This window comes from Podarcis filfolensis (genome assembly GCF_964270895.1).
Source record: "Podarcis filfolensis genome assembly, chromosome: 2".
Classification (NCBI taxonomy): domain Eukaryota; kingdom Metazoa; phylum Chordata; class Lepidosauria; order Squamata; family Lacertidae; genus Podarcis; species Podarcis filfolensis.
This window is the reverse complement of record NC_139605.1, coordinates 99694594-99713489: the sequence shown is the minus strand read 5'-3', so window position 1 is coordinate 99713489 and position 18896 is coordinate 99694594. Positions and strand designations below refer to the sequence as shown.

Here is an 18896-nt window from a genome sequence, read left to right as displayed (position 1 = left end):
GGTTTGACATTTAGATGTGGGAAACTTGCTGAATGGCTTTGGGTTCATCACACATCACACTGTCTAGCTGACTTGCAGGGGTGGTTGCAAAGTCAGTCTGTGGGGCAGTGGTTAGAGTGTTGAACTAGGAACTGGGAGATCAGGGTTCAAATCTCCAGTCAGCCATGAGCTTCGCTGGGTAACCTTGGGCCAATCACTACCTCTCAGCCTAATCTACCTCACAGGGTTGTTGTAGAGATTACATGCATGCAGGGAACCTTGAGTCCTTTGGAGAAAAAGGTGGAATAATAATAATAATAATAATAATAATAATAATAATAATAATAATTTATTATCATATAGAAAGAATGTGATTTGTACGGACCAGTTATTTCTTTTGCACAGTTTGAACCAGTGTTTTGTGTGGAACCGAAGAAAAGGTGTCTCAAGAATTTATCTCATCTATTGGTCTGTTTGGAATATGTCCAGTTTGCTACACAGTGTATGGCTCCAGTCCTGCAGAGCCGCTCACAATGCATGGCAGCAAAGGGAGGCCAGGTTGCAGCACCAAGGAGAGCTCCTAGCAAACAACTTGTTCTGACAAGGGTTGGGAATGAACTGAGGTCTTCTGAGTGTCTGTTTCCAGCCTATCTCTCCTAGGATCCTCTCATAGGCTTAAACGGATAACTAAAGACATCTCCTGCACTCCGACCTCCTAAGTTGTTTGATCTTTGCAGTGAAGCACCAACAAGGTAATGTGAGAAGCCCTTGGTTCCTTGGACCCCAGGGAAGGAGCCCTGAAGGTCTTGGCTTCTGTCTAAAGAATAATTTATTTATGTCTGGGCTTCCCCAGCTACTCTGGGTGGCTTCCAACACAATATTAAAATACAGTAATGCATGAAACATTAAAAGCTTCCCTAAACAGGGCTGCCTTCAGATGTCTTTTAAAAGTCTGGTAGTTGTTTATTTCTTTGACATCTGGTGGGAGGGTGTTCCACAGGGCGGGTGCCACTACTGAGAAGGCCCTCTGCCTGGTTCCCTGTAATCCTGTAACCTCCAACTTGGTGTCTCCCAATTTTGGACTCCAAGGTCATGACATATCAACCTGTTCTTCCAGCTTCAGGGATGTCACAGTTTCATCATCTCAACTGGGAACTTGTTTCACTGCCCAATCAGGATCAATATAACATTGCTGCATGATTTAAGCATTTGGCCAAGTTACAGAAACCTACGCTCTTTTTACATGGTGTTGAAACTTCTTGGCAAAGTTATTTGCCCACAGTGTTGATATGCCACTCTGCAGCAGCAGGCTGCAAAAGATTGGAGAGACATAAGAAAGCAAAGCTAAAAATGTTAGCAATGATTTACTTTATTGTTTAAGGATAACATGGATTCTATTTTTAGAATACTCCTGTGGAACATAATTGGTTACTAAGGTTTATTGGTTACTAAGGTTTATTATATACTATAATCAAAATTGAATAAAAATAATTATTTTTAAAAGTTCAGGAACTTTGGAAGTTGTGCTACACAGTCACATACATCCCTATATGGGCTTATTGCATCAAGTTTATCTCACCTAGATGTTTTAAATAGGGAATGATGATAGAGAAGCCATTCCACACTCTCTGCCATATGGAAAAGCCTCTTACGATAGCAACCTGGATGTTGGCAGCAGCAGTCGTCAATCGCATCCTTGGCACATGCCTACTTTAGATGAGCAGGCATAGGCAAACTCGGCCCTCCAGATGTTTTTGGCCTACAACTCCCATGATCCCTAGCTAACAGGACCAGTGGTCAGGGATGATGGAAATTGTAGTCCCAAAACATCTGGAGAGCCGAGTTTGCCTATGCCTGGATGAGGGCATGCACAAGAGAATTCCTTTCATTGTTTGGGCAAAAGAGGGGAAAATGCTTGGATTAATGCAAACAAAACCCCATCATTATCTCATTTCTGGTGTTTTTCTATATATTTTTTCTAAACAAATCCCATGCAAAACATTAAGTTGAAAAGAAAGGAAATATCGTAACTTCTAACCACTGATTTTATCTTTATTTTAAGGAATGAATGCTTCAAAGTTGTATAAAATTACTTAATCAACAAAGATCCAGTATGGAAAATTGCAGATGGGTAAGAGAAATATTTCTTTTAAACCAGCCAAGCTATTCATATTAATTTCTACCTATGTTTCCACCAGCAATTCGGGGAATAATAACAACTGCACTCTGCCTTCACCTGAAAACTAAAATAATTTGAATTTCAGAAACATCTGAGGCAAAAAGGTTTCATTAGCACTGCAGTCCTATACATCCAAATCAGAAGTAAGCCCCATCAAGTTTAATGGAGCATACATCCAAGAATGTGGGTATAGGATTGGAGCCTGATGCTTGCCATTCTTCCTTATAGAAATGCTAGAGCTTTTATATCCAGATATTTGTCTCCCTCCCAGCTCCTGCCGACCTAGCAGTTCAATAGCACTCCAGTGCAAGTAGATAAATAGGTGCCACTGTGGTGGGAAGGTAAATGGCGTTTCTGTGCGCTCTGGCTTCCATCACGGTGTCCTGTTGCGCCAGAAGAGGTTTACTCAAGCTGGCCACATGACCCTGAAAGCTGTCTGTGGACAAACGCTGGCTCCCTGGAAAGTGAGATGAGCACCGCAACCCCATAGTCGCCTTTGACTGGACTTAACTGTCCAGGGGTCCTTTAACTTTACCTTTACCTAAACCGGCATAAAGCTGGGATGGGTAGAGGCAGCATAGAAGTGGGCAAGAGGAGTAGAGATTGTTCTTTGCAATGATAGTAGGCAAAAGCCAACCTCAAATACCCGTGCCCACCACATTTCTTGCATTGTGTTGCCAGCTCACAGTGGTCAGAAGATGCAATGCTGTGTCTTGTCTGCCTAGCATCACCTTACATTGCCACACAGACAATACACCCCACAGCACCCTCATCAGACCTGTTCTGCCAATTTTGTGCATGGATTTGTGCATTACATGAATATATAGCAAATGTGAGTGCCATCAATGAGTGACACTGGGGGTTGGCAGTGTTACTATTCCATTGTTGAAATTGGTGCATTTGTTGTTGTTGTTGTTGTTTAGTCGTTTAGTCGTGTCCGACTCTTCGTGACCCCATGGACCAGAGCACGCCAGGCACCTCTGTCCTCCACTACCTCCCGCAGTTTGGTCAGACTCATGTTTGTGGCTTCGAGAACACTATCCAACCATCTCATCCTCTGTCGCCCCCTTCTCCTTGTGCCCTCCATCTTTCCCAGCATCAGTGTCTTCTCCAGGGAGTCTTCTCTTCTCATGAGGTGGCCAAAGTACTGGAGCCTCAGCTTCACGATCTGTCCTTCCAGTGAGCACTCAGGGCTGATTTCATTAAGAATGGATGCGTTTGATCTTCTTGCAGTCCATGGGACTCTCAAGAGTCTTCTCCAGCACCATAATTCAAAAGCATCAATTCTTCGGCGATCAGCCTTCTTTATGGTCCAGCTCTCACTTCCATACATCACTACTGGGAAAACCATGGCTTTAACTATACGGACCTTTGTTGGCAAGGTGATGTCTCTACTTCTCAAGATGCTGTCTAGGCCTGTCATTGCCCTTCTCCCAAGAAGCAGGCGTCTTTTAATTTCGTGGCTGCTGTCACCATCTGCAGTGATCATGGAGCCCAATTGGTGCATATATATATATTATTTAATTTTTGCCATTGGGAGTGCATAGGATCCTGACTATACTAAGCTGGTGTAAGGTGTCATGGTTATTATACTTCCAGTACTGGTGGCAACCAAAGGATTCCTCTGTCGGATGGAGGAATGAAAAACTTATTTTTTTACATATCTGGGATGGCAGCTCTTGTTGCAGTGAACCTTTCTGAAATCCAGCAGTATTATATCATTTTCTGGAATGGAAACAAACCAGATGACAATGTGAGACCACAGGACTCATGTACAGTTTACATGCAGATGGTTAATTATGATTTGTATCAAAAGTGGATATTTATGTATTGCAATATAATGTTTTATTCAAGTGCTTAAAATCCAGTTGTTTCCATGCTATGTCTCTTCTGTATATAAAAATGTAATAAAGGAAGAACTGCAGGAAAGCTACATGTTGATTCTAGAGAAAAGAAATATTGAGTTATTTGCAAGGGACATCCTACGGAAACAAGCCTAGACAAATTTGCTGTTGCTCTGCTAAACATCAGGCAGCTATTATACTGATGCTTGATAAACATTCATTCATTACAATTGGTCTACTCTCTGTAGGAATTAGCTGAACACAGCCCATGGCTTTTCCTGTGTGATCCATTTACCCCAAAAATGGCCAAGGGAGGAGCAGCACAGATTAACAGAGGGGTACAGACGCGAGTGGCGCTGTGGGTTAAACCACAGAGCCTAGGACTTGCCAATCAGAAGGTCGGCGGTTCGAATCCCCGCGACGGGGTGAGCTCCCATTGCTCGGTCCCTGCTCCTGTCAACCTAGCAGTTCGAAAGCACATCAAAGTGCAAGTAGATAAATAGGTACCACCCCGGCGGGAAGGTAAACGGCATTTCCGTGCACTGCTCTGGTTTGCCAGAAGCGGCTTAGTCATGCTGGCCACATAACCTGGAAGCTGTACGCCGGCTCCCTCGGCCAATAAAGCGAGATGAGCTCCACAACCCCAGAGTCGGCCACGACTGGACCTAATGGTCAGGGGTCCCTTTACCTTTACCTTTAGCCAATATTATGCCATCCTGATGTTGATGGATTGCAACTCCCAACAGCCTCAGCCATCAGGACCAATGGTTAGGGATGATGAGAGTTGTACTCCAAAGACCTCAGGTGGGCTACTGGGGACTCCTCCAGATAGAATCATATACTTATAGAGTTGGAAGAGCCCACACAGGTCGTCTAGTCCAATCCCCTGCAATGCCCAACGTGGCACTCGAACCCAGATTCGTATTTGACCTTAAAAATCACTGAATATTGAGGCTAAACGCCTTCCAAAGTTAATATCCTATACAGAATTTTGCCGAGAGTGAGATGCTGCTATAAGCACAGAAACACAGAAGAATGATGGTAGGTGCTCCAAACACAGCAACAGGGTGCTTGAAACACAACAGTGATTTTTTACGGTCAAATGCATTTCTCTTCATGGAATATCCACTTGACTCTTATTAGTTTGTGACTCCGTGTACATATTGTATGTTTTCTGATTGTGAATTAAGAAACAGCTCGATAGTGAATATCAGCAATATATCTGTCAAAATTACAAATACCTAAACATAGACTGTTAAGTTGTGGGTGAACATATCAGATGACACAGCGAGTCTTTAAACAGCTCTTGTTTATTCACAGGCCAGAACAGAACTGAACTGAAGGGTTCAGCCAGCCTGCTTATATAGAGCTCCACTAGAACGCAACAGTAACCATTTTCCGTAACTATACAATCACTGAACGTCCCTTTCAATCCCTGATTTGCATACGCGGACCTGAGTCAAAACTATCTACAGTATCCCCCTGCTGGCCCAGGGTGAGAACTTCAGTACATAACATAAACAGCTGTCCACCCTCGCTAGATTTAACGTGCTGCCATCTGCCTTATTGCAGGGCAGATATGTGGGTAAACCATATGCAGAGTGAGTCTGCCCCTGCGGCCTGATAGAGTTGGAAACCGTCTCTCATGTCTTGCTACGAGGTTGTTTTTATGAGGATATACGCTCGGTCTTTATCACCCCTGTTATACAGAAAATTCCAAGTGGGTCCGAACCTCAGTGCTTAAAATCCCTGATAGAGGATAAGGATCTAGAGATCATATTTTGCGTGGCTGCCATAAAACTCAGGGAACAAGCTGTGCTATTACAAAGAATAAGGCCTCAGATGCAAACTCTAGATAATATTCTAGAGACCTAAGCCACATTTCTAATGGCTGTCATATTCATATTGTTTAATGTTATATTCGATTGTAAATTCAAACTTAATGCTATTGTGTTTTATGTTTGCTTAGTACGGTATGTGAATCTGGTCTGGGACCGTAATAAATTTCTATTCTATTCTAGTTTGATAGTGTTATATAAATATTGTTAGTATACTATTAGCCTATGTGTTGCTTTGTGCTCGTCACATTCACCTGAGTCTGTGTCATTTCCATAGGGAAGAGGCTTTTTTCCTCTCTTTGTCAGAATCTCTTAGGAATCTGCTTTTCTCTCTGCAAGTACTGTTTCTGGGTGGCAGCATCAAATCCCATGGCTTTCAGTATTCAGTGGTACCTCGGGTTACAGACGCTTCGGGTTACAGACGCTTCAGGTTACAGACTCCGCTAGTACCAGAAATAGTACCTTGGGTTAAGAACTTTGCTTCAGGATGAGAACAGAAATTGTGCGGCGGCGGCATGGCGGCAGCAAGAGGCCCCATTAGCTAAAGTGGTGTCTCAGGTTAAGAACAGTTTCAGGTTAAGAACGGACCTCCAGAATGAATTAAGTTCTTAACCCGAGTGTCAGGGAACTGCCATCGGAACTAGAGGAGGAGGCAAGGCTCCACAGCGATGCTGGAGAAGGGCCAAGCAGGGAGAGAGGCAGCTCTCCGGCTGGGGAAGAAAATCAGCGTAACACCAGGGATAGAGGGGGGGCTGATGGGGGAAGCGGAGAGGAGGCTCCAGGACTCCTCGCAGGAGACCAGCGAGGAGAGCACGGGTCCTCTGCAGCCCACACCCACCCTGCGCAGAAGACTTCCACGCAGGGAGAGTAGGCGGCGACTTGGCGTCAAAGAACTTCTTTGCTGGAAGAGGTTCAAGAAACGCCCACTGACGGATTCTGCTAGTGACTGAACAGCCACGGAGAGAATGGCTGTCCAGACAGAAAAGGTTTAACCAGGCAACCTAGCCCAGAGCGGCGGTAACTTACACACGAGCAACCCCTAAAACCATTACACTGAGGTACCACTGTACCTCTACCCTGATGACACCCATCAATACCTCTGTATCCCAGAAATATTCCCCTCCACCCATTAGGCATCTCCTGTTGTTTTTCCAACATTTTGCTTGGATATTTTCATCACCATCTCATCCTCAATATATCAAAGGCTAAACTTCTCATCTTCCCTTTTTAATTTTTTTTAAATTCCTTTCTCTGTTGAACTTGTCACCAACTATCTTGATGATCTGGCCCAAAGCCTCATCTTCGAGCCCACTTCAGCTCATTGCCAAGTCATGATGTTTCTATGAGCAAATAGTCCAGCTCACACTCAGATCATTGCCCTACCTTTATTATAGCAGATTTATAGTCCCTGGACTTCTATTGACACACCTCAAAGCTCATCTCTGTACAAAAAAATTGCCTTTTTAAAGCAAAAACAAAACACAACCCTCTCTGTAATTAATAACAGCACAATGGTCCTTACATCCCTTCTCTGGCTACTGGTGATTATGGGAAAAATCAATTTTACTCCATCTGCAGGATGAAACTTAGTTTATGTTCTGATGTATAATTTATGTGCATGCATCTTTCAGCCATATATATATATATATATATATATATATATATATATATATAATCATTCCTCCAATATGGATCCCGCTTTCTCCCAACAGATGAAAATCCTCAATCTGTCAGTACTGTAAAAATGTGGGTGGAAAATGAGTATTACCAGTGAAATTGGGGGAGTTAGTTTAAGAAGCCAGGCCTTCCAAACCAGAAGACTGGATGTCAGGAAAGATCTGTTTCTTACTTTTTAGCATATGTCCCGCTGTCTGAACCACCTTAGAATTCTAAAAAACCCCACAAAGCAGATCCCACAAATCTGAAGTCTGCTCATCAATGGTGTTGTGAATAGATGATTGGACTTGGTCCAGAGAGACATAGGTTCAAATCCTCCTTCATCCATAAAGTTTACTGGGTGACCTGGGATTATTGATTCGACCTTAAACTAACCTCATGTCACAGGGATACAGTGAGGATAATTCTAATATCGGCTACCTTGAGCTCTGAAGAAGTGGGGTACATGTGCAACTAAGACTGTGTACACACTAATTTTAGAGCACATTCAAAGCACATTATACAAGCATGATGTGCAATGCAGGAATTCTTTCCCTCAAATAGTTCGTTGAACTATAGTTTGTGAAATATTGCTGGAAATTGTAACTCTCTGAGGGTTAAACTGCAGCGCCCAGAATTCTTTGACGAAAAGAATGTGCTTTGGAAAGGTATATTGTGCACAGCCTAATAATAATAATAATAATAATAATAATAATAATAATAATAATAATTGTAATGTACTGAAGTTCTCACCCTGGGCCAGCAGGGGGATACTGTAGATAGTTATGCAAATGAAGGATCGAAAGTGACATTCAGTGATTGGATAGTTTGTATGCAAATGAAGGATCGAAAGTGACGTTCAGTGATTGGATAGTTTTAGAAAGTTGCTACAGTTACGTTGTTCTGGAGCTCTATATAAGCAGGCTGACTGAGCTCTTCAGCTCAGTTCTGTTCCAGCTTACAAATAAAGAGCTGCTTTGGAAGAATCGCTGTGTCGTCTGATATCTTCACCCACAACTTAACAACAACAACAACAACAACAACAACAACAACAACAACAACAATAATAATACAGTGCCTAGTTATTCACAGAACACAGTCTCTAAACAGCTCATACCCTTTGGCATATGCTCTTTACATCTTCTTTAAAATCCCTGGGGCATCGTTTTAGTCATTCCCAAAAGCGTGCTGTTTCAGCTGTGTGGTTTAATCAGGTCCCTTTCCACTAGGACAAGGGTGAATTGTAATCAAGGCAAACTGCTATAAGGTCACTCTCCTTGCCTTGGTTTCCTGCGTTTAGAACCTACTATCTGAAACAATTTGTTTAATCTCCGCCTCTTTGGTATTCCAACCAATTTATAAAGCAGCTTTTGGGACATGACGCAAAACTGCAGTTTTAAAGCCACAGATCCTTCTAGTAAATCTGTAAGATTAAGCACCTCACACCCACAAGAGTGTGTTCCTTGGGATGACAGAATTATGGCCCCGGGATAAATCTGATTTTATAATCCTGCTTAGTCTACATTGATCTGGATAAACAGAGGCCCATCAGCTGAGAGGTTAGCATGACTTAGGCAAAAGGGAGTTTTTTTAACTGTGAACACATTTTCACAAAAGGGATGGGAAAGTGGCAAAGGATGTTAACCTAAATGTTAGTTAAATGCAAGTATTTCTCCCTTCTCAGTCATTCGCTAGTGTCAAAATTCCAGGAAATAATTTTGTGACTGTGCAGAGAAGGACCCTCCTTTCTCAAATTAAGAGATAAACAAAAGACAGCAGGTGAAATGAGATTTTGAAGGGAGACAGCAGAGTTGAAGGGGTCCTGTGCTGTTTGATGATGCACCTATAAACACAGCCATTATAGATTAGCTCTCATGGCAGGAGGATGCCGTTTCTCAAGCACATATATCCATATAGCCAGTGTGGTGTAGTGGTTAAGTGCGGTAGACTCGTAATCTGGTGAACCGGGTTCGATTCCCCGCTCCTCCACATGCGGCTGCTGGGTGACCTTGGGCCAGTCACACTTCTCTGAAGTCTCTCAGCCCCACTCACCTCACAGAGTGTTTGTTGTGGGGGAGGAAGGGAAAGGAGAATGTTAGCTGCTTTGAGACTCCTTCGGGTAGTGATAAAGCGGGATATCAGATCCAAACTCCACCATGAAGTGTGGGGATCTGGTTGTGTTGCAGTATAACAAGAACTATTCACATAATACACATCTAACAATATGATGGTTTCTATGCATCAGTGTCTAACAGACAAAGCTGCTGAAATACATTACTGGAAACCCCTTCAAATGTTGCATTCAAATGTTGAATGTATAATAATAATAATAATAATAATAATAATAATTTATTCAAGCCTTCTGGCAGTCACTGCTGCTTCAAAGATAAGGATGTTAATTTAGGTTATCAGCTCGGGAGATTTTCAGAATCTCCGGCACAAAATCAGACCGCAGGTGCCTTTTGATTTTGAAAGAAAGAAAGACAATGGTGTCAGACCCAATATATATGTGCTTTAAAAATTGCATAATGACAAAAGTGTTAAGCATGACTCAGTCACACTTAATATGCATTTGCCGATTTCTTTTCTTCTTCTTTTTTGCAGCTCTGAACAGAAGCAATACGGGGCATATGCCCATACGAAGCTTTAGCTTATTGTTATGTTTCTATTTTATATTCCATTTTCTCTTTTACTATTTTGGTAGCTTCTTCCACTTACTTGGTGGCAAAAGTACTGGAAAATGACTCTCCGCCAACAGATTCCACCCACCTTTACTCCCACAAGCAGATCTCATAAGATGAAACACATTCTTCTTGCTAGCTTGCAGAACAAAAAATAAAACAAAATAGGAGACAGAGCCTTAGTGAAGAGAAGAGAACAAAATAGTAATGTAGGCTGCTGAAATATGAGCTATTATCAAAAATATTTGGTTTTGTGGGGATCCTTTAAAAATGAAAACTCTTTTATTTTCTTTTCTTTTTTTAAATCCAGAAATTAGTTTTGCGGATTTACACTGCAACTGTATAGCAGCTGTATGTTTGTGGGTATGTTAGAACTGGGTAGAAGACAACTTGTTTAGGCTTATATACAGATGCTGGAAATCTGCAATTAGCTATGGTGTTCTCAGTGCATGCTCATCGTCTACTACTTCATAGTAGAGCATCTTATTTGCAAGCTGAAGTTCTTAGGTTCAGTCCTCAACACCTCTATGTAGGGCTGGGGGGTCCCTGTCTGAAACTATGTGAATCAGGAAAGACTTTAGCTACATCATGGTGTCACGAAGGCACAAATCAGTGCCTGAATGCAAGACTTTTAAAAGAGTTGGTCCCATTACAGTGGGCGACATTCAGATTCTACCTTAGGGACGCTGGTGGCGCTGTGGTCTAAACCATTGAGCCTTTTGGGCTTGCCGATCGGAGGGTTGGTGGTTTGAATCCCCGTGACGGAGTGAGCTCCCGTTGCTCTGTCCCAGCCCCTGCCAACCTAGCAGTTCGAAAGCATGCCAGTGCAAGTGGATAAATAGGTACCGCTGCGGCAGGAAGGTAAACGGTGTTTCCGTGTGCTCTGGTTTCCATCATGGTGTCCCGTTGCACCAGAAGCGGTTTAGTCATGCTGGCCACATGACCAGGAAAGCTGTCTGGTGGACAAACGCTGGCTCCCTCGGCCTAAAGTGAGATGAGCACCGCAACCACATAGTCGTCTTTGACTGGACTTAACCGTCCAGGGGTCCTTTACCTTTACCTTACCTTCTACCTTAGGCTTCAAAAAGGCACAATTTACATTCTATATTTAAGTGCTGAATCCAAGTCCTGAAAATGGGTCTACTTGCATTACTGAAGGCTTTGCTTTTTTCATTTTGACCCATGCAGAAGTACCTGGAGAAGGCTGATGAAGCAGTTCATGTCAATCAATGTTTGATAAGCCAACAGAAGCAGATTCAGGCTCCTCATTCTTATCTCAACGTTCCTGCCTGGATCAGACTCCCCTGTTGCAAGATTTGGTTTTATGGATGGTGAAAAATGATTTCCTGACATCTTAAAAAACATGCTCTTTTTCCTGTTTTGATGGAGGAGAAAAACCCCGTGTATTTCATTAAAATGGAAACTTTTGTCCCAGTACTATGCAGTGTATCACTTGATCAAGATTTCTTTTTTGGAAAAAAAAATCTTAGCCAAGATGTTTTCCCCGACAGAAACATCTTGTGTTTGGGAAGGAGTAGGTGGGGTTGAGGAAAGGAAGGTTGCAATTAAGAAATTCCAGTCTCTTCTCTCTGAAAGTAAGAATTAAACACAAATGAAAGGCCAGGTAATGGTAGTTGGAACATTTAAGCCTGAATCACAAATGCAGCATGTGCCCCAACCAAACAGGGTGGGCTTGTTGTTGTTGTTGTTTAGTCATTTAGTCGTGTCCAACTCTTCGTGACCCCATGGACCAGAGCGTGCCAGGCACCCCTGTCCTCCACCGCCCCCCTCAGGTTGGTCAAACTCATGCTGGTAGCCTCAAGAACACCGTCCAACCATCTTGTCCTCTGTCATCCCCTTCTCCTTTTGTGCCCTCAATCTTTCCCAACATCAGGGTCTTTTCCAGGGAGTCTTCTCTTCTCATGAGGTGGCCAGAGTATTGGAGCCTCAGCTTCAGGATCTGTCCTTCCAGTGAGCACTCAGGACTGGTTTCCTTAAGGATGGATAGGTTTGATCTTCTTGCAGTCCATGGGACTCTCAAGAGTCTCCTCCAGCACCATAGTTCAAAAGCATCAATTCTTCAGAGATCAGCCTTCTTTATGGTCCAGCTCTCACTTCCATACATCACTACTGGGAAAACCATAGCTTTAACTATACGGACCTTTGTTGGCAAGGTGATGTCTCTGGTTTTTTTTTTTATGGTGGGCTTGCTGATGTGCAAGGTTGCTCCATGGCAAAAAATTGCAGCTGGTAGCATGGAGAGCTTTGAAGTCACTGTAGTAACTGACTGAGTACAAGCATGATGTCCCTAATGGAGCTGGATGGTTCAAACATAAAGGGTTTGCAAAAATGTTTCTTAGAAAGCATGGTTATCATATCCTTCATAAAGCAGGGGTGACTAACATGTAGCTCTCCAAATGTTATTGGACTACAACTCCCATCAGCCCCAGCTAGCACGTCCAATGGGCAGGGATGTTGGGACTTGGAAGTCCAACATCTAGAGGACCACACAGGTTCATTACTCCTGATGTAAATCAGCAGTAGACAACAGGACAGCATAGCAGCTTGACTTTTAGGATACTTCTTGCAGAAGATGCTGCTGTTCAGATATGTTCCTTTCAGAAGAAGCTACCTGAGAAGATAGGTCCACTTTTGACCCACATCCCATCATTTGTTACACTCCAATAAGAGACTTTGCTGCCAAGCACAACTTGCAATTACGCTGGAAGAGGTCAAGCAGAGAATTACTGCAATAACGGTCTCCTGCTTTTATTGCTCTTGACCCCAAAGTAATAAGCAGTGGGTGAAGAACAGAAGCTGATTTCTGGGTACCACTTTAGTCAAGTAGAGTGGGGAGCAATGACACCACCTTCTTAAGGTGTGAGATTATTAAGCTCCAAATTAGACAACATCAATATTTTGGTAAGCAGCTCTTGAGATGATTAACTTTTGTCACTCACCACTAACGTCTATTATCGGAAGATGCGACCCTGCAAAAATTAAGATCCACTACGTATTCCAGATGTGTCTGTTTGTAGCCGAGGGAAGGGTAGGAGGAGAAGGTGTCTGTGTGGTGTTTGTAATGTAATGTAAGTTTAATTTCAGGTTAACTGCAAAACTATGGCAGTTCAATGTATCCTAGATTTACAAACTAATGCACTCTCTGAGTTTCCAAAATATGACTGGCTTTGTTGCTCCATTTCTGTCTCACATTATATGTGATAAAGGTGGATAAAGGCTTTCTCACATTTCTCTTGGGCCATCACCTGCATTAGTAATCCATGCCTGAGAACACTGAGTGAGGAAGTTACAGAATTTCACAGGAAGAGTCATCTTTTAAGGAATTGCTTGTCTTCCTGGTTTCCCCCCACCATGTTTTTGTAGATTTCACAATTCCAAGTGTTAATTTTTTTTTATAAGTATTTGTTGTTGTTAAATTCCCATTTATGTTTGAGTGCCTCTGACTTATTTAAGCAGGGCCTATATGTGAGAGAGTGATGTGAGTGGAATTGAACTCCAATGAAATTCTAGGCTTCAGTGGGATCCCACCATGGAGGTAGACTATAAATTGGAGGCAACAGCAGTGGGTGTTCCTCTCGTATTTTTTTTTTTTTTAATGTAACGTGCTTCAAGGATAAGAGAATTTGTGTGTTCATAGACAGCACGAATGTGTGAAGTAAACAGCAAGAGACTGGCATTCCATGTTGACAATTGCTAGCATTAAAAAATAGTAATGCTGACAATGTGAGAAACTTTTGTGTGAAAGTTTCTGCTTCCTTAGCTAATTGAATATGAAAGGGAGTGCTAATTAAAGGTGCTTTCATATCAAATCTCTAGATTCTGTTGGAACCAGCTAGGGCCAAACAGATCTGTCAATTTCAGGTTCTTTCAGCTTCTCATTTCCCCGCTTCTGTTCTCCACATTTCCACATTCCTCACAAAAACTCAGCAGTGTTTTAGAGCAAGTTTCTCCCAACAGACACTCATATATTCAATTTTGCATAATATATACATTTTTATGGAACAATTTCCTTTGTTATAATGCATTTGTGTATGCTATTTTCATGAATATATGCATACTCATGCACACTAATACACAGCTGTGAGGAAACTTTTCAACTGTAGGGTTGCCGTATTTTGAAGAGCAAAAAATGAAGATGCATTTGTCAACTTCTACTTTTAACTATGGATCGCTATGACGACTCTCCCCATGAAAAAGAGGGTATGTCCTGGAAGAAGAGGACATATGGCAACCCTTATCAGGCTCTGTCTCACAGGCTAAATACTGTGATGCCACCTGTCAATGGCATAGCATTGTTATGACATCACATGATTAACAGGGGGATGGGATACCTGCCTGTCAAAATCTCTAGGACTTTGTGATTCATTCTGCTTAACAGGGGAGCATGGGAGAATCACAAAGGACTCTGCAAGTTTTCTCACTTTAAGCACATCCTATGCTTGGAGATTGGGTTGGAAAGGTGTACCAGTTTCAGTCCTCTTATTTTCTCATTTTGCCAATCTAAAATCGATTTCTCCACATTTCAGTAGTTATTTCTCTCTCTGTGTGTGTGTTTTATTTTTTTTAAAATCCTCATAAAATAATAGATTTGGATCCCTGTATTATACAAAGAAAATGGCAATTAAAAAACCACATATAATCATTTACATTTTGCCTATTTATTTGCATGCATTATACGTAAGAAGCTCTAATTACATATCCAAAAATTGCCCCTCCACCTTTAACAGTTGCATGATAGCAATTATCAAGTGATTTTAATATTTGTTAATGGAAGTTTTGTTTTGTTTTAAAGAGAAGCATATAACTGATCAGCGCTACCTCAGCTGTTTGCATGAGTTGGCTTAAAAGCTTGGGTGAATCCCTAAACAGAATACAGAGAAGTTAAACATCCAAGAGGAACCAATAGTCTCTCTCTCTCTATAAAAAAGTATCAAAGAAAAGCATTTTAATGCTCATATTTCCTCATCCTTTCTCTTCCCCACTACTTTAGTGATTAACATCTTTTTTCCTAAAGTGAAAGCTTGACAGCAAATAAAGGGGGCAATGAATGTTTGGGACGACGTGCAACATTAACAGCCTTGTAAAAATTAAATGACGCATTACTTGCAGATTATTGCTGAACTGGCACTGCACACTTTTGCATAATGCACATGCTTTCCACTTTATTCAAAGTTTTCCAGTCAAGAAACAGCTTCTGATTCTTGCAAAAGTTTCCAGTGAAATTGTGCACTTCTATAACTTTTCTCTAGCACACTATTTTTCCTCTCTTGTGTCTCTCTCTCAATCTTTAAAATGGATACCAACTCTGGCCATTAGGAGCAGAGTTGATCTATTTATAACACAATATAGACTACTAGCCAAATAGCAGCAGTAATTTGATAATCATAGCAAGTAAATCTAAAAGATTAGGAGATCAATCTGTCAGAAGGGAAGAAGATCTAAATTAGCTAAAATACAGGTGGGTAAAGATGAACAAGAATAAACATTTTTGACTAGTGGCATGCTTAATGTTCACAGACCTTTTTTTTCCATCAATGAGAATTTTCCGAGACCTGCAAAAAAGCAAAGCAAAACATAACTCATGGCCAATATTCATCCTTCTGCTGCAATATATATCACAGATATTCATGGTTGCAACAAAGTGATGTTGCAGCATGGATCTCACACGGCTCCACACTCAGAATTGGCTATGTGACAACATCATGAAACCAGTTCAGAGCAAAGGCAGTGCTTGCTCTGAATGGGCAAAAAATGTTTTCCTGCCTGTTCAGAGCCCTCCCTGCAAAATTTTTCCAAAGGGGGTGCTTTTCATAGGAGGCAATAGTGTTCTTAGAAAGTCTTTCCTCCATTTCAACTCTGACATTATTTTACCATTAATCACCCGACAGAATGCAGAAAACGAAATTTAAAACAAGGCGCAAAGGGAAAGGGCACAAGGATTTCATTTTTGAACTTTCAATTAGATGGCTTTATTTTACCATTAATCACCCAACAGAGTGCAGATAACAAAATTTAAAACAAGGGGCAAGGGGCAAGGGCACAGGGATCTCATTTTTTGAACTTTCAATTAGATTCAGGACTGGATGAGAACATACCTTTCTTGGTGTGGCCTAAATATACCCTTGAACCAAATACCTTTGAAGACTTAACTTAAAGACGGGAGGAATGTGATCGTTTTAACTATGACAAGTGTGTCCATGTTAGATATTTGTAAGTCCTGCAGTGCTTTGTGTAATTTTTCTATCCACGTCTTTCCATGTAATGTAAACCACCTGGAGCTGAGTGTGTGGGATGGAACATTAAATGCTATAGAAAGGCTGCTCTGTCCCACAGAGGAAAGAGAAACCGGGTGGTGTAGGGAGAGCAGGGGGGTTGCAGTTTATCAACATGCAGGTTGGAGGGCAAAGAGTCAAGATTTCCAGCTCTGGAATGGTGTTTACTTATCTTCATGAGGGCCTACAACTGTACTGAGAATGCGAAGTCTAGAGGCTACATTTCATTATGCCTCCTTTCTCTTGTGTGGCTTGAAATAATAGAATCTCCCTTCATCGGGAACAGGAGTGTAGGAGAGGCTCGGAAAAGAGGCAGAAAGCAGAGGTAGAGACTGAGAAGGCTTCAGAAGCTGACAGGGACATCTGCATAGCTCTACCTAAAGGAGGCTCAAAGGAAGCCATAGGCAAATCTGTCAATTTTACGCCCGTGTCACCTTGGAACATCCTTACCCATAATTCTATAATTCTGTTCTCCTCCGTGCCTGCATATAATCTGTGGAATTTCACACAAGCTCTTCTCAAAACATTTATTTAAATCGGCATTTAAAATGTATTCAGATGTGGATGTTTTCTGGGGTTTTATCACTTTGGGGGGGGGGGAGGTGCCAGTATTCCCCATCAAGTTGTTACAATAAATGCCACACTTTTTAACAACAACAACAACAACAACAACAACAACAACAACAAGAGGTGCTGGTACTTCGTAATAATAATAGTAATTTATTATTTGTACCCTGTCCATCTGGATGGGTTTCCCCAGCCACTCTGGGCAGCTTCCAACAAAGATTAAAAATACATTAAAATGTCACACATTAAAAACTTCCCTGATGCCTTCTAAATGTCAGGTAGTTGTTTATCTCTTTGACATCTGATGGGAGGGCGTTCCACAGGGCGGGTGCCACTACCGAGAAGGCCCTCTGCCTGGTTCCCTGTAGCTTCACTTCTTGCAGTGAGGGACCTGCCAGAAGACCCTTGGCGCTGGACTTCAGTGTCTGGACAGAACGATGGGGGTGGAGATGCTCCTTCAGGTATACTGGGCCGAGGCCGTTTAGGGATTTACCTTGTGTGCCCCCTTGTTCAGTTAGCACTTAATATTTTGAAGGGGAATGGGTGATCAGGGCTTTGCTCTCGAGATGATAGAGGCTTCACAGATCAGTCAAGTTCATCACTGTGAAAAAGGGCAGTCCGCTTAGATGCATTTTCAAAAAAGAAATTCTTAATCATGTGCATGGTAATTCCACCTTTTGGAAATTAACAGAAGTAGCATGCTTCCTATAGAACAGATTAATCAGCTGAGCTGCCTCATTCAAGGCAGCCTGCAATGTCCAGCTGTCTGCAGAAAAGGGAGCTGAGGAGGTGTTTCTGCAGCACACGGTGGAGTCTGACAAAGGCCAAGAGTTGACCAGACAGTAGTCTTAGGCATGAGTTTAACACTCAAGTACTATGCAGTCCTTCCAAGAGTCCCTATTTTCCTGGATTTACAAAAGCCAACCCAGTTTCTGATTTGATCCTGGAATGTCCCACTTTTCCTCAGGATTTCCCTATTTTCATCAGAGAAAAGTTGGATGATATGGAGTTATGTGACCCCCGAGCCAAGGGTTTAAGACAGTTATAAGACATCTGAAAGGAGCCCTGTATAGGGAAGTTTTTAATGTTTTCTTACGTTTTTATAGAGAGCCTGATGTTGGGAAAGATTGAGGGCACAAGGAGAAGGGGACGACAGATGACGAGATGGTTGGACAGTGTTCTCGAAGCTACCAGCATGAGTTTGACCAAACTGTGGGAGGCAGTGAAAGACAGGAGTGCCTGGTGCGCTCTGGTCCATGGGGTCACGAAGAGTTGGACACGACTAAACGACTAAACAACAACAATGTTTTTATATATGTTGGAAGCCATCCTGAGTGACTGCAACAACCTAGTAAGATGGGTGGGGTATAAATAATAAAGTTGTTGTTGTTGTTGAATAAGATGTCCCTATTTTCATCAGAGAAATGTCTGGGAATAGGACTTCCTTCTGAGGGGACTTAGTTACGATCGCAGTCCTACCGTAAGTCTCAGTATTGCACAGAATGAAGAAAAAGTGCTGGGGGGGGGATGCTATGGATTTACTGCGTGCTGATACACATGACAGAAGCCACTTGTATAATTAGTGAAGTCTGGTTTAGATAGTGGTGTCCCCCCCCCCCCACATTTCGCATTTGGCAGTCAAACAAATTCTGGCATGGGAGAAGCCTTTATTTTAAGTTGCTATTCAAAATCCTTTCTTTTTAGAGGGCTTTTGCTAGAACATGTATCAGCTGGAAATGATGTGGCTATTTTTAGGAGTCATTTATTTCTTCTTGAAATAAGAGGGGGCGGGAGGAAATAGCTGCACATGCTATTTGCATTCATTCTTGATCACAGGGATGATATAAGAAGGCACTTGG

General features: G+C 42.1%; 1 long non-coding RNA gene across 1 annotated transcript; it reads left to right on the top strand.

The window, feature by feature from the left end:
- Window positions 1–385: 385 nt before the first annotated feature.
- Window positions 386–11604, top strand: LOC310755770. Its single transcript, XR_014544529.1, has 3 exons — window positions 386–731; window positions 2042–2110; window positions 11366–11604. It is a non-coding gene; the product is annotated as an uncharacterized lncRNA (long non-coding RNA).
- Window positions 11605–18896: the final 7292 nt, after the last annotated feature.